Source organism: Molothrus aeneus, chromosome 9 (genome assembly GCF_037042795.1).
Source record: "Molothrus aeneus isolate 106 chromosome 9, BPBGC_Maene_1.0, whole genome shotgun sequence".
Classification (NCBI taxonomy): Eukaryota; Metazoa; Chordata; class Aves; order Passeriformes; family Icteridae; genus Molothrus; species Molothrus aeneus.
The window spans coordinates 17,764,124-17,785,585 of NC_089654.1; the positions used below are offsets into that span (position 1 = coordinate 17,764,124).

The 21,462-nt window shown below is 38.4% G+C and overlaps 1 long non-coding RNA gene across 1 annotated transcript; it reads left to right on the plus strand.

The window, feature by feature from the left end:
• Window positions 1–507: 507 nt before the first annotated feature.
• LOC136560321 (uncharacterized) lies at window positions 508–20,877 on the plus strand. The gene is made up of 8 exons (XR_010784115.1): window positions 508–589; window positions 709–770; window positions 3,120–3,290; window positions 10,363–10,421; window positions 13,228–13,360; window positions 14,240–14,287; window positions 15,101–15,271; window positions 20,448–20,877. It is a non-coding gene; the product is annotated as an uncharacterized lncRNA (long non-coding RNA).
• Window positions 20,878–21,462: the final 585 nt, after the last annotated feature.

The window sequence follows — 21,462 nt, forward strand, 5'->3', positions numbered from 1 at the left end:
CATTCCTTGAACTAATTGATTTAAAAAATCAAACTAATGATAGTTACTGCTAAGGATGGCTGGGTAATTTCTTTTGTAGCTTGGTAAGGTATTTGTAACATGGCTTAAAATATTTTGAGATGATGTGTTCTAAAAGCAGACCTCATCCAGCACTTAAAAATAAATGCAAAGAAAATACTTTGCAAAGGTATTAAACGTTTAACAGCCTTAAAAGTATTTTTAATAACCTTACAGAATGGGCTTTTAGATTAACTTCTATGCAGTGGTAATGTTTTTCAGATTTTCACATATACTGATAATAACATCAAAACACCTTTAAAGTTCACCTTATGAAGCATTTGGGGAACTTTTTTATTACTTCTGGTACTTGCAGTTTTATTATTGGTTAGAATTACTGCTATTTGACTTGCACCTGCCTTTTCTTTATGCTCCTACCTAGGTAAATCAGTCTGTTAAGTCACAGTGATTTTTAATAGGACAGAGCTTTCAGCAGCGGTCCAAGATCTTTGGATATTTCACACTCTGGATGGACTTCCAGGGTGACTGGAGTTCAAGTCCTTTGCATCTTAGACACCTCCTCTGTGAGCAGGTGATGTCAAAATGTATGAGTAATTTTATATACTGTCATTGATTTCTATGAGTTTGAAATATCACACTTCCTATGCAGCAGTGCTGGATCTGTAACTTTTGTGTTTGTCCTCATGACAGCTCTGTTTGTAATCTACAGTTCAAATGTATGCCTGGAGCAAATAAACACACATCTAAAGAAGGTGAGATTTTTTTCCATATTTGTATTATTCTTATTTATTTCAAACCATGTAAATTGTATGTGTTTCTATCAGGAAGAGCGTAGCGATAAGAAATTTACATTAGCCCTGAGCTAGACCTTGACTATTAAGGGTGAATCTTTTAAGGTTTTAATATGCATTAATATGTGTTTTCCAACAATTAGTTGAAACTCTAAGGGTGCATTTAGTGCTGGCCTGGAGCATGTTCCTGAGGGCTCATTATCCTGTCGAAGCCTGTAAGATATGGACCCTGCAGGAAAGATGTTGTTACTCAGTGAGTTAATGTGGAGTTAGGGTTTTTTTTTTTTTTTGCATGGTCATAGGAGGGAAAGGCTACAGTAGATACATATGGAGATGAAAATGCAAGACCCTGGTTCTAAATTTATTTTGGGGAAGTTGGATTTGTTGCTCTTCAGCTTTCCTTCTGAAAACTCTCTTGTGGCTTTATTGTCAGCTGAAGTGTTTATTGACTGAGAAGTGCTTGCATTTTAGTGGTGGATATAGTGATCCTGGTAAACACTTTGGGGCTTTCGTGATGCAATATGCTGTGTAAGTGTTTGTGTTGTTTTATGATGGAGTGGGCAGAAGATTATTTAAATAAAAAGTAGAATAAAACCCACGCAGTTTCAGCAGCCATTAGTTTCATTAAAGCTAGTACAAAGATAAGAGTTAAATGATTTGTGGATATATACAAATGTCTTAAAGTATAAAAGCAACACAGAATCCAATGCCATTATTGCTGGGAGAAGTGCCAGCATTCTCATTATTTTTAATGACTTCCAAACTGGGTCCTTAGTGACTGATGAGGTAAGCAATTTCAGATGGGAAATGTGATATACTCAGTACAGGAACATGCTGAATGCCCTCAGTTGTTAGGGGCCATGGCTGTGCAGAGGATACTGTAAGAAGCAGCAGACAAATTGTAGGTTGAAGGTTACTTCTTGAGAAAGAGGAAATTTTTTCTGGGTTGCTGAATACAATAGAACAATCTAGATGATAAAAATTGTATGTAATGACACTGCTCATGAAAAAACATTAATCACTGAAGAAAGGTAGATACTAAAGAAAGCAATCTTTGGGTTCATCCCAATATTAAAAAAAAAAAGGCACCAAACAAAACCTTCAGTAACTGTTTCTGTTTATTGAAAAAGATAAGCATCTTATGACAATATGGAGGTTGTTAATAATGAAGTGACTACTGTGAGAGGCACTTACCTCAGAACCAGGTGGCCTACAGTTCCCATGTGCCCAATGTCCCCCTTCTGCACTGCAGGATGTGCTGGAGAGCTGTGCCCCTCAGAAATCCCACCAGCTCTCTCCTTGTCTCCTGGTAGGGAGAGAGGGCTTTGGTGTCTCCTCCTGGGTAGGAGGGAGTTTGCAGAAGGAGCTTCTCCAAGAGGGCAGGATCCCAGCTGGAAACACCCCTGACTGCCCATGAGGCTGCCTGGGCATTAAGCAAGACGCGCAAGTCAGGAGTGCTGAACAGTAAATCAGGGAAACCACAAATCCTGGAAGTGTTTTAATGGTAAAAACGGGACTTCTGCAGAACCTGGGCTCTTTCACTCTGGCGCATCTTTTCAGCGTGTAGAACAGGAGGCTGGGCAGCTCCTTGTCCCCATCTGTCCCAGGCAGAGAGCCCTAGTCACCTGCTGGCAAGCCTGGGGACAAGGCATCCCTTACCATCCCTTCTGGCTGGGTGTACCTGCAGAGAAATGCATCCTATTGTGTCAAATATGTTGAGAATTGAAGTATTTTCACTATTTTTAAAGTTGCCTATTGGGACTTCAGGCAATGAAAAATATTGCTTGGTCCAGAGCAGGGAAGTTGCATAGTGCCACTCGTGTGATGATGAAATGTCTGCCTTGGAAGTTAAAATTACTGTGCAGATGACCCAGCAATAGCCAACAAACCCACAAATCTGGCAAATTTGTAGCAAACACAAAGCAGTGGTTTTTTCTTTTCTTTTTTATCTTTTTTTTTTTAAATGATGGAGCTTGGTGCAATGTGATCCTTTGAAAGCTAAAAATATACCTAGTTTGTATAGATATTAGATAATTTCATACAATATTGGTCAACTGATGGCTATTAGAAAAGAAGCTGATAGGGGGCCCCTATCTTAGGAAACCCATAAATCACTGGTTGCTGAAATTTCAGGAAATAAATCAGAGGCAAGCTCATGCTCTGTCACTCCATTAGTGATCCCCACAGGAATGGGCCACAGTGGTGACCTCACCCCGGAGCCAGTGCTGTGTGCCCACTCCCATGTCCAAGGGTGATTTGCAGGGTCAAGTGTAGATGTGAGAAGTCATTATTGTCTCATTTATATTTCAGCTGGGAGCCTTGCAGTAGTAATCCAAGCTCTTTGTGCCCTGGTGGCCCTGCCTGTTCTCAGGCACCCCAAATGTGGTCCTAGGCCAGAGAAGTGAAGAGCATCTCTCACCAGTCTACGTGGGCTCTGCAGCTGAGCCACTGCACGTGGAGTTGTGGCCACTGGAAATTCAGGTGAGCACTCTACTGTATCAATTGTCACTGCCCTCCAGTGTGAGTTACTCTACACACACTGTAATGTCTATAATTAAAATGCTCCCTTGAAGTAAGTAATGAAATGAGGATTACAGTTATGAGCCACCAAGTGACACAGGTGACAGGCTTACTTTAAGTAGGACAATTAAACTGTAAATTAAAATTAAACCTCTCTATGTAAGAAGAATATTGTGTTAGGTAATTATCTAAGAGTAATAAGTTAGGTGTGTATACTGAATCAATAAATCTTAAAGATCTTTAGAAAACAGATTTTCTATTTGGGTTTTTTTGGTATCTGTATTTTTTTAAATATTTCCTAATTTAAATGAGAAATAAAAGCCTTAGGTGCATTTTCAAAGCTTTTTGGCAAAATTGGATAATTTTGCTGGAGTAGTTTGGTTTAAGTAGCATTTTTCCTTAACAAATGTCTGAGTTGTTGTTGTTGTTGTTTGTTTGTTTGGTTGGTTTTTTTTTGTTTTTTAAACATAGTGCAGATAGTGAGTCCTTTAGGAGTGCTTGCTGGAGAGGTGCCTCTACACTTGAGCAGAGCATGGCTAGGAAGAGAATGTATCATCAATGTTAGAAAGTTACAGCTGCTCACTTACAGGATGGGCAATAATTAGTTCTTGGTATTAGTACCTCAGTACAAGCTCAAAGATTGTTTACTGCCAGATTACTGAATTCACAATATTTCACATTTTTGAAAAAGTTCCTGTGCCAGGTAAAAGACAAGTTTTATTTTATTCTTTTTTAAAAGAACTAATTTATTCTCTAGGTACAAAGTGATCTAGATCTTGACAGTCCCTAGATCATGGAGTTATGAGCTGTACAAAATGTTCTCTAGATAGTACAAACATGTTTTTGCCTTTTTTTTTTTTTTAAGCAGACTAGTGTTGTAGAAAATACTAGTAGTAAACAAAATTTTGGAAAAAAAACCCCTGGTGTCCTAAATTCAAAAAACCTTTTCTGAAAAAAAGTCCTGATTTTTGGGAAAAAGAAAATATATTCCAAGAAAACAGTGTTTGAAAAACACTGTAAATTAATACTTTAGCTAAAAGTAAAAAAATAAGGGTTTTTTAATAAAAATAGTGAATTGAATTAAGAATAAATTAGCTTTAGGCAAAGTAGATCTTTAAAAATCAATTTCAGGAGTTCTGGAGGCAATCTTAGAAGTTTTGAGCACTTTTAGTACTAACTTCAATGCTCCTTTTGGAGTTACAGATATTTTTGGCCTTGTCCAAGGGAGTAAGGCAGCACATTGCAGGGTGCAGCTGGGGCTACTCTGGTATGTTAATGGCAGGATTGACAAATCCTTGCCTGTTTGAATGTCCCTCCTTACAGAATTAGTCTGACTCAGCTCATGGGGTTATTTGTGAGTCAGAATGTGCTGAGGTGCTGGCAGGTCACCCTGCTCCTGTCGGGCACAGCCTGGCCAGAGACTCTGCTGGGCTCTGCTGCCACTGACCACAGCTGCACCATCATTGTGGTACCTCGTGCTTAGTTTATGGTTTGCTACGCTTGCACAGAGTGGGATTTTTATTAAAGGTTTTGTTAAAGTAAATAATCAGAAATTCTGATTTAAAAATCCCACTTAGACTCTGAATAGAGTGTTCCTATACCCTTTGTTAAGCTGTGCCACACTGCTGAAGCAGAGCATCCAAATGCCTCAAAATATTTTAATACTTTTCATTTTATACGAACTAATTTTTTGCTGTGATTTTTAAACTCTACTTCTAATGTTATGTTTTAAGCACTTTATTAAGTGAAACAAGAAACTAATTTTGACATCTTTGTTGCTCTCAATTCAGAAAGAAAGGAACGGTTCTTTCATGTACGATCTTAAAGCTGGAACAATTTAAATAACTTCTTAGATATTGTACTTTGTTTAGTAAAATATTTAGTACCATTATGATAGTGTAAACCATTAGACTGCAATTACACTAGCACAGCACAGAGCCTAATAGTTCTGTTGGAACACAGCAGTGATGCATGATTGCCCCATTAGGATCAGAAGTCTTGGAGAACTAAAGTTATTAAAAAAAAATGAATCATGGTTACAGTTGTGATTTTGTTAGATTGTAATGAAAATATCTTATTTATGCATCTAACTACTACTGTGTTAACCTCTTAACGAAGTATTAAAAAAACCTGCAAGAACTAGTAAGGATTCTTTGGATTATGATTCTGAAGCTTTCTGTCTTATTGCAGCTGGAAATCCAGAACCTCATCTGTATTTTCCTAAATGTGTTATTCAGGCAGGTTGCACTGCATCTTTCCAGGACTTAAATGAGACTGTTTTTACAGATATTTATGAGAGCAGTGTTTTAAAGATGGCAAAAAAAACTTTAATTCATGTTATTGTCTAAATATTCTTTTTCAAAAATGCCCAAATGTACAGCCAATGTATTTAGATAATTTCAAAGACAATTATAGATGAAAGGTAGGAGGAAGAATTTTCTTTTTGCTATCTTGCTTAGCTTTGAAAACATTTAATGAGAGAGTTTATAGACACAGCCAGGTTTTCTCAGCAACAGGGGAATAAGAAGCATTTTGAAAATAAAAATGAGATCAGGCATTGAAGAGCTGCATTAACATTGGTAGTAACATCTAGCTAACCAAACTGATTTAACTTGAAATTGCTGGCATTCCTTTACATTTGGGCATGTCAGTAGCATATCTGAGACTGCAAAAAGACTGAGCTAGTCACCACTGAGAACTGTTGGGTCTTTCCACATTCAAAAGTAGTTCAAGTCAGTGGAAATAAACTTTAATCTTAGACTGCTTAAATATTGTTTAACTCGCATTCTCTGAAATATGTATAAAACACACAGAATATGGGAGCTGTCTGCATTTGGAATGAAACCTGTGCTTAAGTTTATGACAATTATGGCTTTGATTAATTGGAAGTAGGAATTTAAAAATGTGTGATCATAATTTAAAACACTCTATTAGTGAGAAAGGGGGTGTATTTTAATAGGGAATTAACAAATATGACTCAAGGATATAAGATGTTGCTTTAAAAAAATGATCCCATTTAAATAAGGCATTTGAAAATAACACATTAAAATGTCTTTAAGGTTGTACTTTCTTTGAATTTTGTCCATTAGCTTGACAGAAATATGTAAGAAGTTAATTTGTATGAGCTGTGGTGCGACCTAGACCCTGTTAAGGGTACTCTGGAATGGAGGGATCTCTGAAATAATGCAGAAATGTGCACAAACCTGAAACATTCAGGGTCATGTCACAGTCCCTGGGTTTGGACCAGCAGCTGGACACATCCACCAAACTCCTGTGGGCTTGGGACTGTGCTGACTGCTATAGAAGACAGTCTGATGGCTGATAATCTGCTCCAGTAACTCCAGTTCCTTAACAGCTGCCAGGAAAAGAAAAGTAATTTGAAATTTGGCAGTACTGAAGGAAACTGCTTCAAAAAGCAGCAAGTCTCTTCCTCACCAAATTCTCTTTAAAGAATCCCAGGCAGAATACCTCAGCATACACAACATAGACTTGTGATCTTTTCTGTGTGTTTTAGAGGCAAGATCTTCCCTATAATTTAGGATGCTTTCTAACAAGATTTACCTGCCATTGTGCAATTGTCTCTCATCTAGATAATGTGAGAGAACTGCTAAAAGTGAAGCAACAAAAGTGCTGTATAAAGTACTTTGTTGTGTATTAGCAAAAGTGTATGTAAAAGAGTCCTGTATAGCCTTTCAGGGCAAATCTGGTTCCTTGCCTGTACTCTGTAGAGGCAGTGATAGCTTTAAGTGGAGCTTGGAGTGAATCTGTACATTGGCAAATGACTGTAGCTGTCTGTGCCTTGGCTTTGATAGCCTCCTCTGGTTGTCGTTCACAGTGGCTGCTTCTTGTTTTCTAATCTCTTCCCACGTTTTATTGTTTAAAATGAACTCTGGCTTTGAGTATGTAGCTTGATTTTGTTGTTGTTTTGTGGCACTCTGGCAAGGGTTTTTTGCCTTATTTTCTAGAGGAATGAGGCGAATATGTTGTCTCCAGGGCACTCAGTAACTGTTGTGCGCTGTTGCTGAATTTCAGGCCCATTTGATGGCATGAGATGTGTGGGGTCCTTCCCAGGCTGTGCGCCACATATTTATCCACCTGTGTCCCTGGGTACCCCCCCGTGCCTTGCTGATGTCTTGTGCTGGCAGAGCTAATCTTAGCACTCTTTTTCTTGATTACATTTTAGTGCAGTTGGTTAGGATTTTTAAGTTATCTTTGTTTTTTCTCAAATATCAGCTGTCAGAATCACACATAGGTCTCAGGAAACAGGTGCAGTTTTTGAACTGATTTAAATGAAGAAGGGAGAGACATTTGATAAATATTAATTGGAAGGCACTCTGAGTCAGGAGAGCAGACAAAATGGAAAACCTGATGAATTTGAAAGTGCCCAGCAAATGGGGATTTTTGGGAGCTTTTTTTTATTGTTTGTTTGCTTGTTAGGTGATGTAAATAGTTGATTCTGTGATTCTGTGGGGCCCTTCAAAAGGCTGTGCCCTCTGACTCATTAATGGATGGAGCATTTTTTAACCAATTGTGTGGCACCTCTCAGTCATTATCTTTTTCATCAGTCTTCTATTTTCTGATTCCTTCTGTCTTCTATTATTTCAAAGAAGCAAAAATGATAACACAGGAAATATGAAGATGTTTTTTGTCCAAGTAACATAGGTTGCACAAAGCTTACCTTGAAGCATTGAACATGAAGTGAATACAGGAGTCCAAGCCCCTTTTAAATGCTGTCTTGGTTTTATGACAAATATATTACAGTTTCCTAACCTATGGACCTGCCTTACAGGAAATATTCATAGATAAAACTTCATGGATGGTGATAAAGTAAGGAAAATATTCCTTTATTCTCTGATGATACTGAAATCTAAAAAAAATAAATTGTCTACATGAAAAAACAGGAAAAATTGTATTTATACTAGCTGGTACATTTTTGCACATTATTCAGTGTGTTTTTTGTTTATTACTGACTGAAAGGGGAACTTTGACATTGGAAAGAAGACTTCACTATGTTCAGATAGCAAGAAGGCTATGGATTGCATCAGCCTCTCTCCTCCTTGTGGCTTCTCTTCATTTGTGAACTAAATCCTCTGGTATTTGTGTGCTCAGAGTTTTACATGGAGCACCTCAAGACAATGAGCCTGCTTGGGGGAGTGGGAGGAATGGCACACTTTTAACAAGTGTCCTTGAGGCAGAGAACAACAGCAAGGCACATTGCCATGCATCATCCTTTATTTATGCATATGGAGTGCAAGGTAACCCACACTGGGGTCTGCTGTGGGAGAAGGCAAAGCGGTGTCACGGAGCTCTGAAAGTTCAATAAAAGCAGTGAAGGACGTGCAGCTTCTCTGTATCTGCTCTGCATAATGGCAGCTCTGGTTTGTACAGTGCTTGGATGCTTGGCTGTCCTGGGATTTAGTGAAGGACATGCAAAACCAGTGCATTTGCTGTGCATACTTTATGCTGATAGTCTGGAAATGGAGCAAGTCAGAGAGAAATGTAGCTTTTGGGATCATTAAAAATCCATTTTCATTAAAAGCCACGTATTGCGGTGACATATTTATACATTCGTCCCTTGTCTGCCTATGTCTTACAGATAGAGTGAAAAAAGAGGCTTTTCATAACAATTTTAAAGCCTAAATGAAAGAAAAGCATTCTATTTCCCTTGAATTACTTACATGCTGCACTTGTTTGGCTTTTTTTCACGCTGTGTTGAATGGCAACTACTTTGCATTCTTTCTTTACCTCCAGTTCTTTTTGTTTCATCTATCTATCATTTGTTTTTAATCTATGTCTTCCACCTATCTATTTCCTCTTTGTGCTTAGAGTTGGTTGCAAATTATATTTGAGATGCAGGGAGCTTACAATCTGACTGTCTTGATATTATTTTATGAAACCATGACTACCGTAAAAATTGGCTTTACTGCCTGTTTTGTGTTATTGATTCAAGCCCATTTCAGAATTAACTTGTTTGGAATGATCTGGCAATGTTATGTGCCCTAGGTTCTCTCAGGAAAAATTCATCTCTCATAACTAAATGCAATAAAATGTTCAAATATATCTAAACACAGTTATATTTTGAATTTAGATGAAAACCTTATGGAGTCAATCAAATATACAAGGCATGTGCAAGTTTTAGTCCTAGACTTACAAGTACTGTATTGCAGAAAAAAACGTATTTGGAGACCAGCTTTTTCCTAGAGAGCTGTCCCTTATGTAGGCTTTATGAAATTCCTAATTGCATCATTCATGTTTCAATCCTGAATTGGTTGGACATAATTTTGACATTTTGACTGTAGGACTGTATCTATAATTTGAGATTATTGCCTAAATTCTTTTAGGGATTTGATGTTTCAGATCTATTTTTTACATCTGTCCTCACGGTTAGGTAGGAGTATTTGTGTGCTGATAGTGGAAAATGATCTACAAAAATAAATCTTCCCTCATTAATGGCTTGACTGGTCAAGTTTGAACTTTCTCTTACAAATGGAGTAAATTAGATGTTGGTATAAACAGGAAAATTGGGAATGTGAATTTATTGCAATGTTAAAATACCCAGGTGTTAGAAATTGTTCAGTGACATCAGATACTAGTCCTGACTATCTTTAACTGATTCATAAAACCAGTTAAAAAAATAAAAAGCTCATCTTCAATCAGAGTTTTCTTTCCAGGTACACAAAAATGTGACGTAAACTTCCAATGTCCATTAGGTCATTTTAGCTTTTCTATTTCACTGCCATTAAGCCTGCCTGCACTGCACCTCCTGAGTTGCAGGTTTCAGGTTTGCTGCTGTCCCTGGCTGCTGACAGAAGCCCAGGAGCTACTGGCACCTGTGCAGCCCTGCCCAGCCCCCTGCCCAAGGTGTCCCTCAATACACTGTGCTCTGGGAGCAGATTGGCTTTCTTTTGGCTGGTGGAAAAAAGCTGTATGCCAGCTGCCCTTTGAAATGTTTTGGTAGCCCTGGAACTGGGATACAAATTCTTCCTTTGATTCCCATCATAGTTTTTTTGCTTACCATCTTCTTGTCTTTCAGAGAACCAAGCCTTTTCTGAGTGTGTATTTTAAATGTGTGGAGAGGAAAAAGCTACCCAGGTGAGTAAACAACAGATGCAAGTCAATCCTGAGAGGAGTGCAGTATGGATAAAGAACTATTATAATTCCTCCCACATTCGTGTTTCCATCTACTTATGAGATATATACGTGTGCCTTGTTAGCAATGATGTTATAATGCAAAAGCTAAAGTTTTCATATCAGAGGAAACATATATTGTTAAATGAGCTGAGAACATTCTCCCAAGGGTTAGCATTTCTCTTGTATGTGTGAAATCCTACCGAAACAAATGGCCCTATTATTTTAATTGGATCTTTTGGTATTAGAGCATTTTTCTTCGTACTGTGGTAAAGAACCTTGTTTTTCTTTTTTTCCTGAAAATGGGAAATGAACAAAAGCAGTTGATGGATTTAAACATTTATGACTTCAGCAGTAGATTATATCAATATAAATAGGTGCAGATACACATATATGAATTAAATTTGTATTTTATTATACATTCCTCCATTCTCTCTGAAAATCTAGAAACAGGCTTTGCACTTTTAAAAGAAGTATGAATAAAATTTTGCCTTGTCCTTTTGACTGATACCTTGTTTGCAATGCTAATAATGACAGGGGTACTTAAAAAATCCAAACCAACCAAAAGCTACAAGAAAGTTGCCGTTTTTAAGCAAAATATAGTAAAACATTTTTGAAAAGGGATTGTAAATTAATTACTGCTTGGAATCTGACACTCCTTAGAGTCGTGAATAGATTCAGTTCTTGAGCTACTCTGTGCCTAATTTGCTTCTGTGAGTGAGGGATTATGCAATACAATAGGTTAAACTTCTATAGACCACTCTAATTTGTTTTGCAGAAGAACAGAGAAGGAAGGGAGGAACTCTGTTTATCATGTTGTGATCGAAAGCACAATACAGTAGAAATTTTCTGTGAAGATAGGCTTGAAAACTAATTTGCTGTATGTTTGTTTCCTCTCTTTTCTGCAGCTGTTCAATTACAAACTTACTGCTGGTCAGAAAACCAAATATCTATTCTCTAGGGTAGCTACATTGTACTCCAGTGTTTGAAGATTTGGTTTCTGTTATAATTGGACTGAAATACTGATTTTCTTTCTAGAGGAATTTTCCCTTGCCTCCATCTGAATACTAGTTGTACATGCTCATGTATGTATGCACTGTGTTTAATATATCCATAATATAAACCTGAAAACAAAAATAATTGCATGTATGGAGGAAAAAAAAATCATACAGAAAAGATCAAGGAACAATTTGTTAAGAGCAAAATGAAAAATTCATAGGGTTGGTATTAATTAAATTGTCTTGTTTGCTTTTTACAAGTCTATGCATATGTCCTTTAGAAGGACAAATAAGCTTTGAGGAGAAAGCCACTTGTAGACTGACTAGTAACCAAAGTGCGGCTGAACTTCCCTCTTAGAAGTCGCCAAATGTTTCTGTAGATCCCTTCAGTGAGGGGAATGCTGTGGGGCCGTGCGTGGGTGAGGGTGCTCAGCTCGGTGCTGGGTGGGGTGCCTTGGGCAGCACCCTCAGCTTGCAGAGGGGCTGCCTTCAGTTCTGGTCTCACGCCTGTAACTGGAGACTGACTGGGCACCTCAGAGGAGAAACTACAGCTGCACTGACAGGCATGCAGTTGTCTCATTTTGGTTGTTCTCCTGCCGTGGAAATGATGGATTTTGTTTTTCATCCCTTCACACAGAATGATCTGCTATTTCGAGCAAATTAATGGGATAACTTGCTACTTACAAAGTAGGTCAGGGCTGCTCGAGCGTAAATTGCAGTGGTTTTTCGGGAGTTAGTGCTGCTCTCCGGCCCGGCAGGCCGTGGCAGGCTCCTGTGGGGCCCGCTGTCCCGGCTGGAGCCCGGCGCTGCTGCGGGGCACGGGGCACCTGAGCCTCCGCACAGCCCTCGGAGCAAACGGTGTCTGCAGCTGTTTCCATGGCAACACACGTGCCAGAAAATAAATATTTGCTCCACTTCCACAATCGTTGTTATGTTAAGAATTAATTGATGGTAATGTTTTTTCCCCTCGTGCTTGAGAGCGTTTTAGAAATAACCCAGTAGTGTTTATGGGACTAAACAGCATCCGAGGCCATTGCAGCTGGCTGTGCCCTGCCATGGGTTTGGGCTTAGGAGCAGGAGCTGATAAAACTTCTCTGGATTTGGTTAAAAGGCAGGTCAGATCCTGTTCTGCTCTGGAGAGCAGCTGTGTTGATGGGTCCGGGAGCAGTGAGCAGTACGGCTGAGGGGAGGGCAGGGCAGGAAGGGCTGTGAGATGGACACAGCTTTAGGTGGTCCTTTGCTGACATCTCTGCCCAGCATCCTTGTCTTTAGGTGTCCTCCAAACTCTTCCTGCCCTCCCAGTGAGCCATGTCAGTCCTTGGAAGTTAAATCCCAAGAGTGGAAATGCACTGTGGTAGTCCTGTAACTGCGAATACAGTACTCTTGGCTATAAGTATGCAATTTTAGGCTATTGTGAAACAGATAATAATAGGTAATTGTGTAAAATATTATTATTTCTTAATAGTACCTGCTCATTTCAGTCTTGAGGGCTATAAATTCTGACTTTTAAAAAATCAGTTACTTCAAGAACTTTTGGAATTCAACCAGTGTTACAAACATTTGGATTTATAAATATTTTTGTAATGTATTTATTTAGTTTTTGTAATAGAGGAAAGTTTACTTGTAGGCTTCTTGCTACTGGTTTTTCGTGTGAATAAAGACTTGTAGAAGGAAGGCTAGAAGTTCTGCCATGGCAGCATTAGCAGCTGTGGGAACTGCTGTCATGCAGCATATTATTAGCTCAGCTGTATTGTCTTGATCTATTCTATTAGCTGGACACACTGATTTTGCCCGAAGCCCAAAATGTGGTTTTCTTCTGCTCTGTTTGGATTGTGTTATACTGTGCCCACCAGCATGACATCAGTGTGCCATAAACACCATGACTAGCAGCTGTCATTTGTCATGGTAAGTGAAACTGATTTTTGTTTGTCACCAATGTAAACCAGGGACCAAACACAATTTACAGGACAGGAGGTTTTGACAGAGCAGTTATTATTGCACCCCATCCAAAGCAGGGATTACTGAAGTTTTTGAGTCCTTTTTTTAACCATGGTTCATTTTCAGCACTATGAAAATCTCTTGTCTATTAATTCAGAGTGACACAGTACAAGAGCAGCTCTAGAACAAAACTTCAAGCCTAGGGGACCAGGAATAGTTGAATTGACTCTTGCTGTTGCATGGGCAGTGGTATTTTGTCTATAGTTCAAGGGAAGGAAAACAAGGAGAAAGAATAAGTGACAGTAGAAAATTAGGCCCATTTTAAAGAACTTGGGTTTTACATTGAATAGGTGATTTATGTAAAGATTAAAGTAAAATATTGCTTTCTCCCTTCCTCCTCCTCCTTTTTTTTTTTTTTAATAACTGGCAAGCAAATTTAATACTGAGGAGTAACTGAGGAGTTCTAACTGCAGGACTTTTAATGGAAACACTGTAGATCTTGTAAAAGACAGGAATTTGGCAGGAGGAGAATAGCCCTCTGTCTTTGGTAATCCCACTGTTCATACTGTGCCAGCACTTTCTGAAGATGGTCTGAGGCATTCATGTAATTTGATGTACACAATGAACTGAATGAACACCTACCAGCTGAAGAAGGTAAATGAAAAGGGCACAGATCTGTTTGATAATTATTACTTTGCTTAATGTCACTGTTCTACCTTTAAATTTGTTCATGAAGAAATTTTCAATTACATTGGTATTGCTGCAAGGAGTAGGTTTAGAGCAGTATTTGAATTGATGACCTGCCTAACGTGTATCTTTTGTTTTTGCATATCATGTTTTATATAGGCTGAGCTGTAACAGCTGTGCTTGATCTGGGAGGCCTTTTTGGATAAGGTTAGAACAAGCCTGAAGAACGCTCTACAATTGGACTGATTGATCAATACATTGATGTAATGTAGCAAGATGACACAGTGTTAATCTTGCTAGAACCCAAATGTGGCTTTTTTAGCATCTAATGGCTCTATCAACTGAACAGAGGAGGTTTCAATTTAATAATTAGTGTACTATTTGTATTGTTAGTCTAATCACTAGGGAAAAACAATGCCACATACCTAAGCTAGTAGTCATTGTTGAATATTGACTTCAATGTTGATGTAGTTGGAGGCTGGAGGGTTTTGTGGCCTTTTTTAGTATTTGTGTTTAAATTTGATAAATTGTGAAGAAAGGAATGGTTGTATCTTTTCAAGATTTATGAGCATGAAGTCAAACATGAGTATCAATAAAGAGTGATGACTGCCAGATGGGCAACAGAATAGTGATAGGAGCGGAAGGGCTGTACAATTTACTTTGCAAAATGAAGTGGACATAAGGGGAGTAATGAATTCTTGTGATAAAGTGTTTGAGTTTTGAGACCACATTTGAAATCTGTCCTGCAAATATGCTCCTTCCAAAAAGTCTTTGAAAAATGGCTAATGTTATATTCCAAAACCAGTTACACAAAGGATACTCTTCATTCTATACACGTATCTGTGCTATTTTTTTTTAAATGTAAGGTGACCTACAGAGGCAGGTTTTGGAGACTGAAGGGAGCTTTGCTATTGCCTTAAAAGGGAGCAGGATGGATTTCTGAGCACAGCATTTCATAAGCTGAGCTGGTTGTGGTTCTCAATAAACTGCTGAGGCAAAATGGGACCTCTGCTCTTCCAGGCCTTCTCTGTGCCCAGGGCTGACCCAGCAGCAACTTTCAATATTCATGGGTGCAAAAAATTCTGCAAATGATAACGTGCCGCTGAGAGGGCTGTGAGCCTTGAATGAGGCAATTCTGCAGCAGAGCACTGCTTTTCCAGGAATCCTCTCTGCTCCACCTGGGACGCCATGGTATGTCAAAGCACAACAGCAGTGCGGGGGGGTGGATTCACTTTTCTGTGGAAATACATAAATTGTGTCCTTACTTGCTTTTTTTTCTTTTTCTTTTTTCTTACCTTTTTTTTTCTTAACAGTGTTTAAGCTGTGTAGCCCATTTATTTTCCCTTTCTGCAAGTACACACTGGAAAATTAATAGAGAGCAGAGAGAAAGGTTAGAAGAAACAAAGGAAATCCTTAAAAGCAAAACATTATTGATATTAGTATTTCAAATATGCATTAGATTCACTTATTTATAAGTGTGTAAAGCAAAAATTTGGACTTTGTTTGGGTCTACACTTTCTTTTGGTTTATTTGCCTTTAAGCATGCAAAATAATAGGTAACTACTTTCAAATGGGAGCCTCTAAACAGTGGTAGATCAGAGATGCCCAAGTTTAGTCCAGAACATGGAATTTCTGTTCACTTTTGCTGATTGAAATTTCTGAATGCAGGATTTTCAGTCTTCTACTTTAAATTTCCACTTAAAATCAAGCTCTCTGTGCAATAATCCTTTTATGCCCAGTCTTTGTGCTTGGAAGCATTTCCTAACCTAGTGCAGATGTAGTTAAGACAATAATTTCAGTTTAATGAGCCAGAGATTCCCCCCTCAAAGCAGAAGGGTAACATCATCAGGTTTATATTTTATGTTATGCTTGTTTTTAACTTGAAAGTGCCTACTTACAAAAATCCTGTAACTTATTCAGCAGTGATTTTGTTCTGTTGTACAGTGTCATTTTCCTCTTCTTTCATACTTTTGAACCCTTTCCCCTTCTTCTTTCTTTTCTTTGTTCTACATCCTTTTTATATTTTGTACAGATTTCCCTCCCCTCTGACATTTTTATCATTTTGAGGTACAAAATAGGGCCTCTCTTCTCTGGCAGCTGCGACCCCATCCCCTGCTGCACCAAATTGACACTTCTGCAAGCAGCAGCTCTGCTTAGTCACTCCAAGGCTGCTGCTTTCACAAGTGTTGATTTAGTGCAGCAGGGGATGATGTGCCAGCTGTAAAACTCAGACAATAATAGTAATAATGCTTGTGAAAAGTCTTACAATAAGAGGGAAAAATAAAAGGGTGTGGGGAGAAGAGGCAGGAAGGGTCCAGGTGGAGCGAGGAAGGGGAGCAGTGGTTCTTGTGGGGTGGTGGGGTACTCGGCTGCCCAAGGAGCAGTGGGATGGGCAGGAGAGTGGACCATGAGTTAATTCTCCTCCTCCCCACTCTCTCTCCTAACAAGAAACTCCTGTGACTGATGGTCAAGATGTTTTTTGTTTCTGTCAGACTGGGGAGTTATTTTGGGATAATGTCCTAGTGGAAGTGGGCAAAGGACTTACAATACAATGAGAGAGTGAGGGACGCCTGTGCTGTAGAATCACTTATTTGCAAATGCAACTTTGTGGATGAAAAGATATTTGATATTTTTATTCTTAAGGTGTATATTGCATGTCTATGGATATAGAGGATGGATTTTTTTTTTTAATATACAAATAGGGTGTTGTTATTTAAAGCACATAAATGGATAGTTCCTTCTAAATCAGCCCTGATTTACCCTCAGTAATGTTCCTAAGGAAATAGTTTACAACTGCTTTGTATGTGGCTGTTAAATAAGTTGTTAGCAAGACAAAAAATTATTGTAGGTTATATTTACTGACCACTTCTTCTTTATTTCCATTCTTAGCCATAACTCAGCAATTCATTATTTCCATGGCTCTGTTTAACTATATGTCAGTGATCTTGGAGCAGTGAATGAAACACAGTATGTGCTAAATATTGTCATTGGTAATGATATGCCAATGTATGGTAAGATAGAACAGTTTCAGATGGACATGCAGAACAGGTCAGTGGAGACTTGAAAGGTGTTAATATGCATGTCTACCACATAGTATTGTTTGCTTAAATCTGCTTACTCATAGCATTTCCCAGGTCTGTGTAGAGAGTATGAAATTTTTCAAAGACTCTTGGGAAGCCTGTTTCTTTTAAGTTCAATTCAGACATGTGTTTCTTTAAATTAATGGGAAATAAGAACATATTTAAAACTAAGCATATATTTGAAAGCTGGTGGATTGAGGTTGTATTTGTCAGGGCTTGGGTAATACTTCCAATGTCTGAAAAGCATCTCATTTTTAGTATTTAGAGAGATGCTTTATAATAGGCTTCCACAGGGATCACCTTTGTAATCTTGTTGTTCATCATATTAATTGAAGAAGCTCCTTTCTGATAACCTTTGGCTGTTCAAGATATGTTCCTAAAGCATCAAAGCCTGAAAAAACTTAGAATTCTAAGACATAATAGATCATCCTATCTGCTTTTTTGCCAGTGTAGAATTATTTCATTGAGAGCATTTTTTTAGTGTTATGTCAACTTTAGTTTTTAAAATCCCAAGTGAAAACTTCCATATATCTCCTTGGGAGACTATTTCACAGGCTGATACATCTTGCTGTCAGGAAGACTATCCTGATACTCTGAGCTTAAGCTTTTTCTTTCTATTATTTCTAGTTATGTCCTTTTTCCTCAATAGCTTTTACACACGTTAAATATCTATAGATTTTTTTTTCCCTTAAGAAAATTTCTTCAGTTTATCGATATCTTTTTGGTTTTGAAAAACCCACCTAAGACCTTCCAAGCCGAGAACTACATTTACCTTCACACCATACAACAATCAGATGCTCACCACAGCATTTTCTTCGTGTTCTCTTTCTCAGGAACATAGGAGATTCCAACTATGAGAAATCTGATAAGCAGCCTATTTTCATCAGTGATTTAAGTCCCTTTGCTTTCTTTCTAATTGTCAATGCACAGCTCTTTGGCAGTTGAGAGTGAGCATCCCCAACTGCTACCTGGTTCTACATTTCTCACCTCTTGCTGCTCTGCTTCACAGAAAACCTGCATACTGCTTAGTCTTTGTACTTCTGCAGCTTGCACAAAATTCACTTCATTCTTGTTAGGTGCAACTGTTGAGGTCAGAACTCGGAATACCTCCCAGGAAACAGAAGGCAAGAGAAAGGAGGGTGGTGCTCTCCTTAAGTTTGAGGGGTGATTTGGAAGTCCTGGGTTGAGTTTTAGCTCCCTTTTCAGGAGAAATTGAAATATGTTCATGCAGGGAAATGCAGAGAGCTGTAACAAGTTGTCAGGGGGCTTACTTGTGTGGGCCAGTCCTGTGTTTGCATAGTTCAGGGTTACATGAAGGGATCCAGCTCAGAGCACAGGCAAGCCAGTGCATTCCTGGCACTGAGAGGGGTTCTGCTTCTCTGCGCATCCTTCTCCTCTGCGAGGAAGTAGTTGCAGTCTCCTGCTGCATCTGGTGGGTACTGGTGCTATACAGACCAAAAAACTGCAGGCAGCTGGAAAAAATCACTTTCTTTTTAGTGCAAATTTTTTTGTTATTATCAGTTATGAGTGTTCTGGTTTACAGGAAAGGGGAAGAAATTGAATTGGCTTTGCACATCTTTTGGCTGTCATTTCTAGCTTGTTTTCTAAGGAATGGTGTTTGTCTGTCAAACTTCTCTAATTACTTTTGAACACAAGGAATGTTTACACAGCTGAGTTCAGTGGTGGTAGAGATCCCATCCCACAGTAGCCTTGTGTGGTGGCTTTAAAATCAATAGGGACACTTTTGGGTGTCCTGGCTGACGCGCGTGGTGTGCACCTCAGGGCATCATGACTGTGTAGCCTGACTGGAGCAGCCCAGGAAGGTTTTGAGGAGACAGTGTGGGGAAAGAGGGCATGGATGGAGAGTTTGGTCACTTAGGAGCGAGTCACAAGGCAGAAAGTATTGGTTTTCTGCTCAGAGTACTTGAGCCTTTCCTGAGGAATTTTCAGACTGTTAGAGACTCAGTGCTTGTCTAATTGTTCTCCCAGAACCAATAGTTAAACTTTTATTGATTTCTGCTGACTTCTCATGCTTGGGATTCCAGCTGTACTGTGGAACTCGAGATCTCAGTGTTTCACAGAGGCTTACCTGCCACAGCTGTCTGACACTTCTGAAATACTGAGGACAGCTTCCCTGAAAGTGTGCAGGTTGGAAACACTACTCCAGGTGCTCTTGTAGCCTTTGTAGGTGCTACCTGCCAGGCTGCTGTTTGTCCATCCATTTTACAGAGAAAGCCTATGCCTGGTGGGCTTATTCCCACATATTCCCGGGTCAGCATCTCAGAATGGCCACTTGCTGCTATCCTCCCCATTCTGACTATTCCAAGGCATTTTTACTGGATATTTTAGCTGAGTTTTGACTAAGATTATTTTCCAAAGAGAGTTTTGTATTTTATTCATTTTTATGTGTCTGATGTCTAGGTGCTGCTATGTATATTTTCTTCTTTACTTGCAGTATTTTCTAAATTCACATCTTCTTCAGCTCTTGACAACAAGATCTACTGCCTAACACATGTTAGTGCCTTTTTTTCTATATCTAATTGCAAAGAGATTACTCTCAAATGTATTTCTGAAACAGGTATAAAGAACAATGTTTACTAGTAAGTTTCCCATAACTTCTTTTCATTGAGAAAAGAAGTAGAAAAAGAGTAATGATATTGCACTTCTGCTGACTACTCTGCTTGACTGATTCACGGGGTGTTTGCTCTTAACATGTTGTAGGAGTTAAAAAAAATGTGTCAAACTTTTTTTGGCACCCAGCTCCAGTAGATCCTGTTAGAAGAAACATATGGCCTCACACTAACAGTGTTAAAGCACTGCTGAAGTATCGCATGCACGACATTGACAAATTTCCTCTAGGCTTTTTGTTTTCTGTGCTATTAAGCATTCAAAGTCCACTATTTCATTACCACTGATGATACAGAGAGCCTTATTGACATTCCATCCATCTGTTCATAACATACATTATTAAATGTGAAGCAACTAGTAGGTAAGAGTGCACTTGCCAGCTGTACAATGAATTCTCAGTAGTTTGGTGCCCTCTATAAATTTTCTAGTATTCTGCCAGTTTCTCAACATAATTTGCAATGGGGATATTTTTTTAATGTTTTACATTGTACAGAGAAAAGTTGCTTCAAAAGAATTCTTTATTTTGTTATCTCTAATGTGAAATCTTTAGATATAGTTTCAAAAAGCCCAAGAGTCTTTTAATATACAAATACTGTTGCTAATATCAGATCTCACTAACCACAATTTCTGTGTTTTTCTTTCTTTGGTTTTTTCCCTAGGAGCAAATCTGCTGCATTGCCTATAAACAGGACAATGGGGACCCAATGAGTCACCCTATTCATATATTTTTGGAACCCAGAGGAATTGGTTTGACTATTTACAGATTATAACAGTTGGTAGTTGAATGTTTTATTTTCATTCCCAGTTGGTACAATATGTTCACAGCTGATGCTAATGGCTTGCCCATTTGATATCACATATGGTCCACTATTTGGGTCTCCTAAAGCTTTCTTTTGTGGTCAAGCTGCTTTCAAATTTGTGTATGTTTAGGTTTGTTCTGTCTGCTGGAAAGGTGAATATGAAACTCTGAAACTGGGCAGCTTTATAGTAACTCAGCAGTTCTGTTGATAAAGTTTCAAAGAATTTGAGACTAAATGTCCCATAAAGAATATTTTTATATAAAATTGAATAAAAACAAATGTCTTACAACATCAGGTGAAATTCTGAAAGAAATATCCTTTGCTCTTTCTTTGCCTTACCCTCCAGTGTATGGATACCACTGAGCATCATCAGGATTCTTTTGCTGGGTGTTCAGTTGTTTTGGAAGCCAATTTATACATAATTTGTATTGCTTGAATCATGATTTGTATTTTTATTTGAATATTTCCATTATGATAGTGTTTCTTTGAAAAGATGTAAGGATGCAAATTAATTTTTCCTTTTGTTTCTAGAATAAGAGCATAGGAAAAGTGAATTAACAGAATATGGGTACAGAAATTAAAATTACAAGCCAGTCTGAAATTGTTCTCCTATGATAAAAAGTGTTTATACTGAGTCTGAAACATAACTGATAAAGCCACAATCTCATAAAAAGATTATTTCCAAAACTATTGCATTGCCCTCTGAGAGCTAAAATTCTCATTTATTTGTAGGAGTAGATCATAATAGCTCAAATTCCCTGAGAAGTGGGCCTTGTGTGATACTTAAGCAGGGTAGTACATTAATTGTCCTCCACTTCACCTCTAGATGTTTAACTCCTTATCTAGTTAACCAGCAAACAATAATGCTCACTTA